Below are 11,619 nucleotides of genomic sequence, written 5' to 3'. Positions count from 1 at the left end.
CCCCGGCCCGCCCCCAGCACAGCCGGCACAGCGCCCTCCCCGGCCGGAGGCCGCCCGCTCCCGGAGCCGCAGACCGCGCGTCCAGAGCTGGGCACAGTGAGGTCCTTGAGCCTTCTGACTCGCAGGGAAATATTTGTTATGAAGGCAGGTCCCGGGTTCATCCTCAGACCTACCGTATCAGGATATTTGGGCCTTGGCGGGGCTCGGCAATTCACGTTTATACAAGCCAGCTGCGGCGACAGCTTTTAAAATTTAATTTCTGAATAGGAAGCGCATTCTCGTTTAAAATTTAAAATTTAAATTTCTCGTTAAAATTAAAATATAAAAATTAAGAAATATAAAAGTACACAGTGAATATGATTCCGTCCACCATACCCCTAACAGCCACTTTCCCTCCCAAAACTTTCTTTATATGTATCTCAGAAGATGCATCACAGTGACGTTTGAGAACTGCCACCATCACTTTCTAACCTCAAACCTCTGACCCTCAATGACACCACCCATATCCTTTCATCTCCACAACCCTCATCCCCACACCCCCCAAATCCCTACCAAACATCACCTTCCTCCTCAGAATCAGACAATTCTAGAGAGACTGGAATCTATAGCAGGAGTGCATTAAGCTCCCCACTGTAGACCCAGCTTCCTCCCGAGAGCTGGGAGGGAAAACGGAGCCCTCAAACACTTCAAATCTAGTTGGGGAAGCTCCATTACATACCTGTACAGAATAAGCTGCCAGCATCCCTTGTATTCATTTCCTTTGGCCGCTATAACAAATTACCATGAATTGAATGGCTTAAAACCACACACATTTATGATCTTACAGTTCTGTAGGTTAGGAGTCCAAAAATGGGTCTTGCTGGGCTGGAATGAAAGGGATGGCAAGTCTGCTCTCCTTCTGGGGGCTCAAGGGGAAAATTTGTTTCCTTGCCTTTTCCAGCTTCTAGAGCCACTCACATTCCTTGACTCAGGGCCTTCTTCCTTCATCTGCAAAGCTAACAATCACATTACTCTGACATCTGCTTCTGTTGTCACATCTCCTTTCTTGTTGACTCTGCTGCCTCCCTCTTTTCCCTTATAAAGATCCTGGCCATTAAGAACCTGGATAATCCAAAATAATTTCCCCATCTCAAGATCTTTAATCACATCAGCAAAATATCTTTTGATGTGTAAAGTAACATATTCACAAGTTCTGGGAAATTAGGACATGGGTATCTTGGGGGAGCCATTATTCTGTCTACCCTACCGAAAAAGACCCCAGAATCCACTCCTTGAATCTTGGGAGTGTATTTTTTAATGAGAAGTGATTTTAATGTGTTGAGCTCAGCACCCAGCCCTGTTCTTGGAGCTGCTGATGGAGAGAGTTAGAGCTGTATGTTCAGAGGAGGGAGTGAGCCCCATGGTCCAGAGCATACTGCCTTAAATGGCTTCAGAGCTGGCTGTCTGGAATAACACTCCAGGCAGCGGGAAGAGCATGTGTATAACCCAGAGAGAAGAAATAACATGGAAGGTCGGGAAACTATAAGTAGTTTGTAGTCTGTGGGTACAGTGGTGGGTTTTGAGTTTAGACACGTTCTGAATATAAAGGACCTTGTGTGCTCTGCTAAGAAATTTGTCCCCCTCCCTCCTTGTGGAACCCAAGAAGGGAAGGAAGTAACCGTTCTATGTTCTAGAAATGTGGCCAGGGTAATAGTATGAGGGTGAAGTGCCTATGAAAAGACTAGAAAGCAGAGAAATCACTGGGACAAGGCCCTTACCTCCCTGTGCTTTAGTTACCCCACCTGTAAAGTGGGGGCAGCAGTGATATCTACTTCAGGTGTTGTGATGAGGACTCAGTGCTTAGAAGAGTGCCTGGCACATAAATGTCCACGAGTATGATTAGCACAGCATAACTGCTGCCATGGCAAGAGAAAATGAGGGGAGTCTGAAAGGTTGTTCAGGCCGAGGACACAAAGGTCAGATAAAAATTAATTAGCTGGGAAGACAGAAAGAAGAAGAGCAAAAATATTATGAGTGGACATATTAGGAATATTGGAGAGTAGGGAGCTTGTTATGCTGGAGCATGAGCTTATGCAAGAAACTAATGAGGAAATAATTATGTAAATAATTATGTAACGGTAGCTTGAGCCCAGGTTGTACAAAAATGTTAAGAGCAGGCTGAAACTTTTTCTTAATTGTGGAAGGAATAAGGAGCTGTTGAAGAAGCTTACATGAAGACAGAGTGTCCATTTACTCTGTGACCCTGGGCAGGTTCCCCTAAGTCAACAGAACCCTCTGCCAAGAAGAAAATTTTCTATATCTGCTCTCTCCAAAATGGTAGCTACTAGTCCCATGTAGCTATTGAGTATTTGATATGTGGCTAGCTGAAGTTTTGATTGTTTTGAATTTTAATTTAAATAACCAAACATGGCTAGTGGCTACTGTCTTAGCACAGGCAACTCTCAGGACCCCTGTTGCTCCATCTATATAATGAGAACGATGACGATACCTCACAGGCTTGTTATAATGGTTACGGTATATTGAGATTCTGCAGTTAAAGCACTCAACACAGTAATTCGACGAATTTTTTTATTGCTGTTGTTGAAATAGTTGTTATTGTTTTTATTGAACAAGAGTAGTATGACAAAAGCCATGTCTTGGGAAAATTAGTTAGGCTGTGATATCCAGTTTATATGTGATGAGAAAGAAAATTATAGAAGAGAAAGCATTCACAAGGCTATTGCAGTGGTGAGATGTGGGTTCATTAAGGTCTTATCTGGAGAAAGGCCATGAAAATGGGAAAGAATAAAAAGATTATGGAGCTACAAAGCACACAGGTGTGCACCATACATACACTTCTTCCCATATCAACTTCCTTTCCAAGGTACTTTCAGAAAGCTCACTCCCATCTCAATCCAAGATAGACACCACTACCCACCCTACCCCTCGAGACAGACGGCCACACTCCCTGCCACACTCCCTGCCTGCAACAGAGACTGCTAACACTCACCACTAGCTGCTCTCCTTCTGGCACATGACCTGCTAAATTTGAACACTGAACACTTTCAAGCTTCCTTGCAGATAAAATGGTGCCATGGGATCAAGTTCTGAGCAATAGAATCAAAGCAGAAGCAATATGTGTCATTTCCAGGTTGGATCCATAAAAATATCTCATGCATCCTCTATTCCCTCTCCCCATTCTCTGATGATCTTAAAGGCCACATGTTGAAGACAGAAGCATCAAATGGTGGAAAGAGCCTGGGACCCTTGAATTAATGAATGGAGCAGAACCACTCCCACCACCCGCCAGACCCTCACTGGACTGTAACATGAGTGAGAAATACATTTTTGTTGTGCTAAGCCACTGAGATTTCAGGGTTGTTTGTTACGGATAAACTTATTGCCCTAATACATCATCCCTCGTTCTATTTCAGGTCATGTAAACATATCTTATATGACTACCCTGTCTGAACTATCAATCCCTCTCAAGTCAGACTCCTAACCCCCATCTGCAGAGACCTTGCCTCCAAAGACACTTCTTCATTACTCACCCAAAGCAGGCACATTCCAGACATATATCTCCTCCCATAATGCTACATCAGGATTACCCCCACTGAGCTATATTTCAGTTGTTGAATTCATTGGACTTGTCAGGGCTTCCTCCTCCCTGCTCCTTAGTCCCCACACATGTCCTTGTTTACTATGGATCCAGCCCCAAACTGTCATTACTGAGTCCTCCCTTTCCTTCATCTTCTACATCCAATTCATTAGCAAGTACAATTGGGTCTGCCCTGTTCTTTCTTTCCATTCCCCTGCTACCATCCTAGTCCAATCATCATCATCACCTCCATTGCCCCTTGCAGCAGCCTCCTAACTGATCTTCCTCTGCTCATTCTTTCCCCTCCAGTCCATTCTCTACCTAGCAGCTGCCATGATCTTTAAAAATAACAACCAGAACATGGTACTCCTTTGCTTCAATCTCTCCAACACCTTCCCACAGCTCTTAGGGTGAACCAATCAGGGCCTCGCCAACTCCAACTAGTCTCAGCCCGGCTCATTTCACTTCTGGCACACTGGCCTTCTTTCTGTCTCTCAGATGTGCCCAGTTTGTGCCTGCCTTGGAGTCTTTGTACTTTGTGCTTGGAAAGCTCTTCTCTGAGTATTCTTAAGATTGATCCCTCATCACTCTAATCTCAGCTTAAACATTACCTCCTCAGAGAGGCAATCCTGTTCTCCTTATCTAAATTACAATCCCTCACCTGTTTTACTTCCCACAGTGCTTATACTATGTGATATTATCTTATGTATTTGTTTCTTCTTTCTGCCCATGCCCCTGATACTCCATCGGAATATAACCTCTATCAGGGCAGGGGCTTTATCTGTTAGGGACCAACTTCTCTTGGTTTGTCTAGAGCTGTCCTAAGTTTACCACTAAAAGTCTCGTATCCCAGGAAACCCCTCAGTCTAGGGAAAACCGTGACGGTTAGCTACCCTATTTCCTGTTTTGATTCTTCTGCATTCCCAGTACCTAGTCTAATGCTAGATGCGTAGGTAGGAACTCGATAAATTCTTGTACAATGAATAAAGGAAAAACTGGCTGGCTGTCCATGAAGAATTCTTTGATCATGGCTCTAGGGGGCAGCCTTCCCCAACCTTGTGTCTTGAGACCCACCTTTGCAAAGAGGGCTAAAATCGGTGCATGAATTTAGATTTTGAGTTCCACAAGATTCTCCCCTGACCTTATGAGATCCCCTTGCCCACTCCCAACCCTTGTGGAGTTCAAGGTTGAGGACTCTGGTTAAGGCAGCCCTAGGCTATGCCTGACACAGAGGTGAAACGCCTGCCCCCACATAAACTGGCCCCCGCTCCTGCAGCTTCAACTTCCTCCTGAGGTCAGGCTTTTACAGACCACAGATCAGAAAGGACTGTTCTAGAGAGAAGGAACAGGTGGTTCACTGCAGGGAAAATCTGGCCCCATCATGAGCATTGCAGCTGCCCAGGCTGCAGGAAGGCATTTCAAGTTGAGGGCTCAGATCCAGGGGTCACCTTGGACCCTCAGTGCTGCTCCCCAGGGCTGTGGCTGCCTTCTGCCCCTAAAAGGGGATATCTTCACTTCTCAGGGCTAGAGTGAAACTGTTTAGAGTTTGGCTACTTGCTGAGACCCACTTCCTCTGCCTGCCCACTGACAACTGAGAGGTCCACGCAGAGGGCAGGATGCTGAGTGAGAAGATACGGAGCGGAAGCAACAGGTTTCAGAGCTCAAGAACTTAACGAGCATCTGAGGCAGGGCAAGAGGCAGCAAGGTGGGGAGAGGGGAAATGTGTGAGCAGTATCACACCTGCAGTAGCATTTGAGAGGGCAGCATGGAGGGGCCCAGGCCTGCGCACCTCTCTTAGTGTCCTCTGGTGACCTCCATCTCCTGACCTGAACACCTCAATCAAGGTACCAACTCCAACTCTCTTTTTCCTTTCACTTTGCCTTTGTTGTTGGGTTGGGTGGGGGGAGGGGGAGGGAGTAAAGCCTGCAGTTAACCTCTACATGGCCTTGCACCTGGTACGGTGGGAAAGGAGAAAGTACTAAGGCTGAGAGCAGGAGAGGAGAATATTAACTCTTCCTAAAGGACAAAGTCTGGCACAGGGATTAGTACACATTTCCCTTTTAGATTTGAACTTGGGGATTAGGTTTATTGAATGAGAAACTCACCACAGAGTCTTAATCAATACACGTGGATCCTCCTTTAGTCCAGCTGCAAGTGCACTAAGTGAAGTACAGGGACTAGAAATAAGGCTGTCATCTGTGCTCAGTCCAGAGCATGGGACCCAAGAATAGCACCCCAGAGAAGTTCAAGTGGCCACATCTGAGGTGCTTCCTGGAGGAGGAAGAAGATGGACTGAGACAGTGTGAGAAACAGAGACTGGTCAAAAACTGGGTGGAAATGTACCAGGAAAAAAGACAGATCTGGGAGAGCCATGAAGGAGGTGTTTTGTTTACCTATTTATTTAACTCAAGGGATCTCTCTTGCGGGCCTTCTGTGTCCAAAGCCCTGACTGTGCAAGCTATGCAGCCTTGAGCAAAGTAAAGCCAACTCCTGCTCTCTGGAAACTTATATTTTTTTAAAGGAGGGATCGCTAATAATAATTAGGCAATGATTTAATTTCAGTTGTGAGTGCCAGATGTTTGGCAGGGAAGTAGGGGAGAACCCTGGCACAGGCTGGGGCTCTATCGGAGAAGAACAAGGCTGGGGTCGCCACTGCTTTATCTGGCTGCCAGGAGTCCAGCAGGCATCTTCAGCTAAGGCCTGAGGAGCTTGGGACTGGGGGAGAAGTGAAGCCTCAGGGAAGATTAAATTGGGATTCAGGCTTCTCAAGGCCTCTGCTAGGAGGGGCAGCCAAGAGCTGGAAGGACATCCCAGCCTCTCCATCAGGCAGGGAAAGACTGACAGCAAGAGGAGAGGGAGTGACTTTGGCTTCCTCCTGCTCTCTCTAGGTCAGAACTGCAGACTTCTCTTTCTTTTTCCATTTCCCTCCCTGGACCCCTTTTCTCTCTGCTTCCTGCTCTGGACCCCATCTTTACAGCCTCCCCTGGGCTTTCAGTGTGTCCTCTCTGGAGGGAAGAAATGGGCAGTGGGTCTGGTGCCCCCAAATCTCTGGATGTTCAGCTTCCTTTGTGGCCCCAGCACTTCCTGAGTGGGATTTGAGGACAGGATGGGGGTCTGCACTGGGCTTCTCTCCCTGGGCTGCTGCTGGCCTGATTACCCACATTCTTGCCCGCTCCTCAGCAAGTGCTCTGGATCCAGGCAGAACCAGGCATCTATGAGCAGGAGTTAAGGCTCTACTAAGGTCCCTCCCTTGGGCCCCTGCAGCTGCCCTGCCAAGTCTCTGAAACATGAGGGCAGAGGGGGCACAGAGTTTGAGTCTGGAACAAAAACCATGGCTCAAGATGGGTTGGAAGATGGAAGTGTTTGAGACTCGGGTTTGAGAAGGCCAGGAATGTTGGGAAGAGGGAAGGGGGAGGAGGTAGCGTGGGTGGTCAGCCTAGGGGAGGCTGGGGAGTGGTGTAGTTGGGATAAGGCAAGTGCAGACTGGAAGATGAGACAGGGGTGCGAGAGTGAGGGAAAAGGAGAGATGCTCTGAGCCTGAGGGAAAGTGGCCACAACTGGACTGGAGTTGTCATTTTAGAATGCAAGGTCAGATGCAGTGTCTCCTGGTATTTGGAACACACACATCCACTCCCACTCAACCACATCTTGAGAAGCAGCAGCTGGAGGGAGAAATCGCTACTAATTTCTGCAAATTCATGTAACATCCAAATGGCCTGGGAGGCAGGGCTGTTCCCCTCCCTTTAGCACAGCTCCAGGCTGCCCCTGACTTCTCTCCGGCTCTCCCAGCCTCTCCTTGCTGTACGGCCACCCCCGTCACCACCATAGGCCTGTCACACATGGGTAGTTTGAGCACCAGCCAGAAGAATGTACCTCCAGGAAATTGTGGAGTCCTTGCCTCAGTCATCTCCCCACTGGCCATCAGCCTTGTCTAGCCTTTATGAACCTCTCTCCAGTTTGCCCACCTCCCCTACATGGAGAAGCCCATCTCTCCTATGCCTCCCTGCTCCGCCACTGTCATAAGTGGCTCATGAGTGACTGGATATGACTTGCTAGTCCTAGGGAGGCTTGGCTCAGTGCCCATCAGCATTCCAGCTCCCTGCCTCTGCCCCCACCCCAAGGAATGGGTAGGGAGGAGATGGGAGAACTGAACTGGAACCACCCTTGGGGGAAGGAGCCTTGGCAAGCATCGGAGGACCTTGACTCTTCCAGCGCCAGAAGGCAAAATTCACATGAGGGTACCTGTTTTCTCTTCTCATCCCCTCTCCATGTCAATCAGCCATGGCCAAGGCAGAGTCCCAGGGATACTGAAGGAGGCCAAGATACCAGGCACAACCTTCACATCCTCTAGTATCCAAGCTGACCCTTTCTGTAGGAGGCCTGGCCCACTGGAGGGCTGTTAGTTAAAACTTCCTCTAACCTCCCACTCTCTATCCCACCAATCAACCTCAAATGACATAGCCGAGTCTGTGAGCAGAGTATGCAGCACAGGACAAAAGGAGAAAAGAGTAGAAAATAAGGAAGCAGCAAGGAGGGAGGGAGATGAAATGAACTGCACTGAAAATGAACTAGAAAACCTGCCCCCATCCTTTTCCCCCTGCCCTGGGTGTGGGCCCTAAGCAGACATCAGCCGTCTTCCCATAGGCTCATTCATTTCATTTCCAGCCGTAATCATTAAGCATCTACTTTATGCCAAACACTGCGCTGGGTAAGGAGGCTTGACCAGATAAGCGTTTAGGAAGATAAAAGAAAATTCCGCTAGACTCTGGTCCTGAAGCTCAGTATCTACTCAGTTTTAGATGTTCAGTGTATAGCAGAGTTCCTGGCACTTACAGTAAATGTTATGGAATGAACAAAAGATTCTTATGGCATCACATAGGAAGGACTGAGGAAGGGAAAGTTGAGAGTAGTGATTAGGGAGGCAGTACAAAACAGTGGCTGAGTGTGGGCTCTGCAGTCAGACTGCCTGGGTCTGGCTCTGCCCAATTAAATGTGTGACCTTAGGCAAGTTACTCCACCTCTCTGAACTTCAGTGTCCTCACTAGCAAACAGACATTGTTCTGGGGATTAAAAGATGATGTCTGTAAAATGGCAAACTATGCAAGCACATAATTAGTGCTGGAAGAGACCATCACTGGGCTAGAGCAGGTGCAGTGGGGATGAGGCATAATGGATGGATGCAACAGATCATTCACTGGTTGAATCAACCTGACTTTTGTGGCTGTTTGGATGTAGGAGAAGGAGAGAATGAGGTTCCTTGCTTAGGCAGTGGTGGGACTGTTGGAGCAGGGAACTGAGAGGGGCAGGGCAGGAGGAGGGGCAGGCGTGGGTGGGAAAAGAGTTTCAGATCTACCTTGTAAGAGGCACCTGTGAAAATCCAGGAAGCTATAGGCTTGACAAATGTGGATCTCTGCAAAGAGGCCTGGGTAGGAGGAATACAGTCCCTATTCACTCTCCTTGATTATTCCTTATAGTCTGCCACCTGCATAAAGGGAATGGGGCAAAAAGGCTTGTTGTATGAGTAGGCTATGTCAAGGGGCCCTGCTCTTCAGTTTCCATTATCTGCCTATTCTTCCTCCACCTCTGCAGCCTGTGCATCAAGGCATGGAAGAAATTACTCTGGATGTAGGCTTTTCCCCGTCGGTGGGAACTGTCAGTATATTTGAGAGGCAGATTGCAGAGTGGTAAAGCACACAGACTCTAACTGCTTCGGTAGAATCACTCAGTGTTCCACATCTTCCTAGTTGTGAGACCTTAGGCATGTCATTTGATCTTTTCATTTTCAGTTTCCTCATCTGTAAAATGAGATAATAATAATGCATATCTCAGGATTGTTGTGATGATTAAATCGGCGAATGTACACACAGTATCAAGAACAGGGTATGGTACATGTTAGCTTTTGTTATTATTTGCCTGTCAAACACACCTTCCAGGAATCTAATGACAGGGAAGGGTGGAGGCTTCATCAGGGCATGACATGATTGTCCCCATGATGACTCACCACCTGGCTTGGGATGTCTTCCTCAGACACACTTCCCTAGTCCCTTAGGCCATACTCCAGGCCTCAGCCTCAGTCAAATATCTACTGAACAGTCATTCCACTGCCCAGGTCCCACCCAGGAATCCTGTGAGCTAAAAACTTGCCCCATCATCTGCCTTGGCAGGAGGCAGGGGGCTTTGCCTGCCAGTTGTAAGAATGAGACAAGTGGAAGGTACAACCCCCATGGATTCCTCTGGTTACCAGTGAACAGGTAGTGACTCCAGGCTATCTTCTCAATTCCCCAGGAGAGGAGACATAAAGAGACATGAATACAGAAAGGCCAGGAAAGGGTAGCGCTAAGGGGGAACAGATAGAGGGAAAGTTGGTTTGGAACACTTTCATTTTCATTGATTTGAATGACTTTCTTTGGATCCTTGCACCCCACCCCTCAATTTCCCTTTCTTTAGCTTTCTCTCCTAAACATGCAATCCAGATTGGAAGAATGAATATGATATATACACAACACGGTATAGCATGGAGGTTAAGTAAAGCCAGGCAACCTGGGTTCAAGCCCCAGCTCCATTATTTACTAGCTATGTAACTTCCATAAGTTACTTAATACCTCTGAGCCCCAGTTTCCCCATCTGTAAAGTGGGAATAACAGTAGTACTATCTTATAAGATAGTGGCAGAGATTACATACATGTGAAGCACTTGCAACCACGCCAGGCACTTACAGGCTATTGTGGCCCGCTGAGAATTCTGTGGAAGCAGATGTCCTGCCTCACTTGCCAGCTCCTTTTCCACCTGTCTAAGGGAGAGGCAGTATGAATAGGAAATGTGGGACCATTTCTGACCCCACTGACAGTCTTTGGAAACTCCCCTGCAAGAGCTTTTAGACCGGGTCACTGGCCATAGCAACTTGAAACTTCAACTCACACCTCTACCCCCATCCCTAACTCCACTCCCCCAACACACTTTCCAAGCACAAACTGCTACTCCAGCCTGTTATCCCTTCCTGCCAATATCCAGACTCCCAGAACTTGGATGGGTGGATTTGGGCTTTGGGCCAGATTCCTTCTCAGGTCCCTCCCCTTTCCCTGGAAGGGCATCTAAAACTCCACCATTGTTTCTCAACATGTGGACACACAGCAGATAACCTGGGAGTGTTTGTTCAAAATACAGATTTTTCCATTTCATACCAATAGGACCGAATCTGAATTTGGAGGGACAGAATTTACATTTTCATACGCTCCTAAAAAAATCTAATACACTAATATTGAGATTTTAATCACAATTAAAACCTGCCTCTCCAACCCATCCCAGCTCCAAGAACATAATCATCAGTGGAAGATGGGGGCTCGGCATTCCAGACCAAGGGGTACGGATTGCTAGAGATGTGTTTTCCCCAGCCCAGGCCGGCTTAGCAGCAAAGGAAAAGGGACAGAGATGGGGCCAAAAGGGAGCGAGTCCTAGAAAGCCGGGTTTGGGCGTGTGCCTCTTTCCAAAACCCTCATTAACTTGCTGAGCAATTACCCGGCCCCGCGGGAGTCGCTGTCGCGGAGCCACTGTCTCTCTGTCCTCTCAGAAGCAGGAATTGGGCAAAGAGGGCGGCGCTGGGCCACTCGCTTAGTGGTGGAAACTGAGGCCCCAGGAGGCGATGAGCCTTGGTCCAGAAACTGCAGGAGCCTGCAGCCCCGGGGCTGGCATCCACCCACCCCGCCGCCAGGGAGCGCGCGGTGGGGGGTGAGGCACTCTAAACCCCTCGCTTTTCTTGAGGCTCAGCCTCAGCTCCCGCCCCCATCCATCCCGAAGCGCAGTCCTTCCTCTCCAGCCTCAGCTTCCCCAACCCAGCCCGGGGAGGGCGGGCGGGTGGTGTGTGTGCGTAGGGCGGGGAGTGGGGGGATGGGGTGTGTGTATGGGAGAGCAGGGGTGGGAGGCTGGGTAGCGGGATTCCCCACGGAAAAGCAGCCCAATCCCTCCCCCGGCCTGTTCGAGACCCTGAACCGAAACAGGAGGCAGGACGCCCCTGGCCGGGAAGCGGCCCCAGCCCGGATTTCCCT

The sequence above is a fragment of the Pteropus vampyrus genome, unplaced genomic scaffold, assembly GCF_000151845.1.
Source record: "Pteropus vampyrus isolate Shadow unplaced genomic scaffold, Pvam_2.0 Scaffold140, whole genome shotgun sequence".
Lineage (NCBI taxonomy): Eukaryota > Metazoa > Chordata > Mammalia > Chiroptera > Pteropodidae > Pteropus > Pteropus vampyrus.
The sequence above is the reverse complement of the archived record's forward strand: the minus strand, read 5'-3'. Positions refer to the sequence as shown.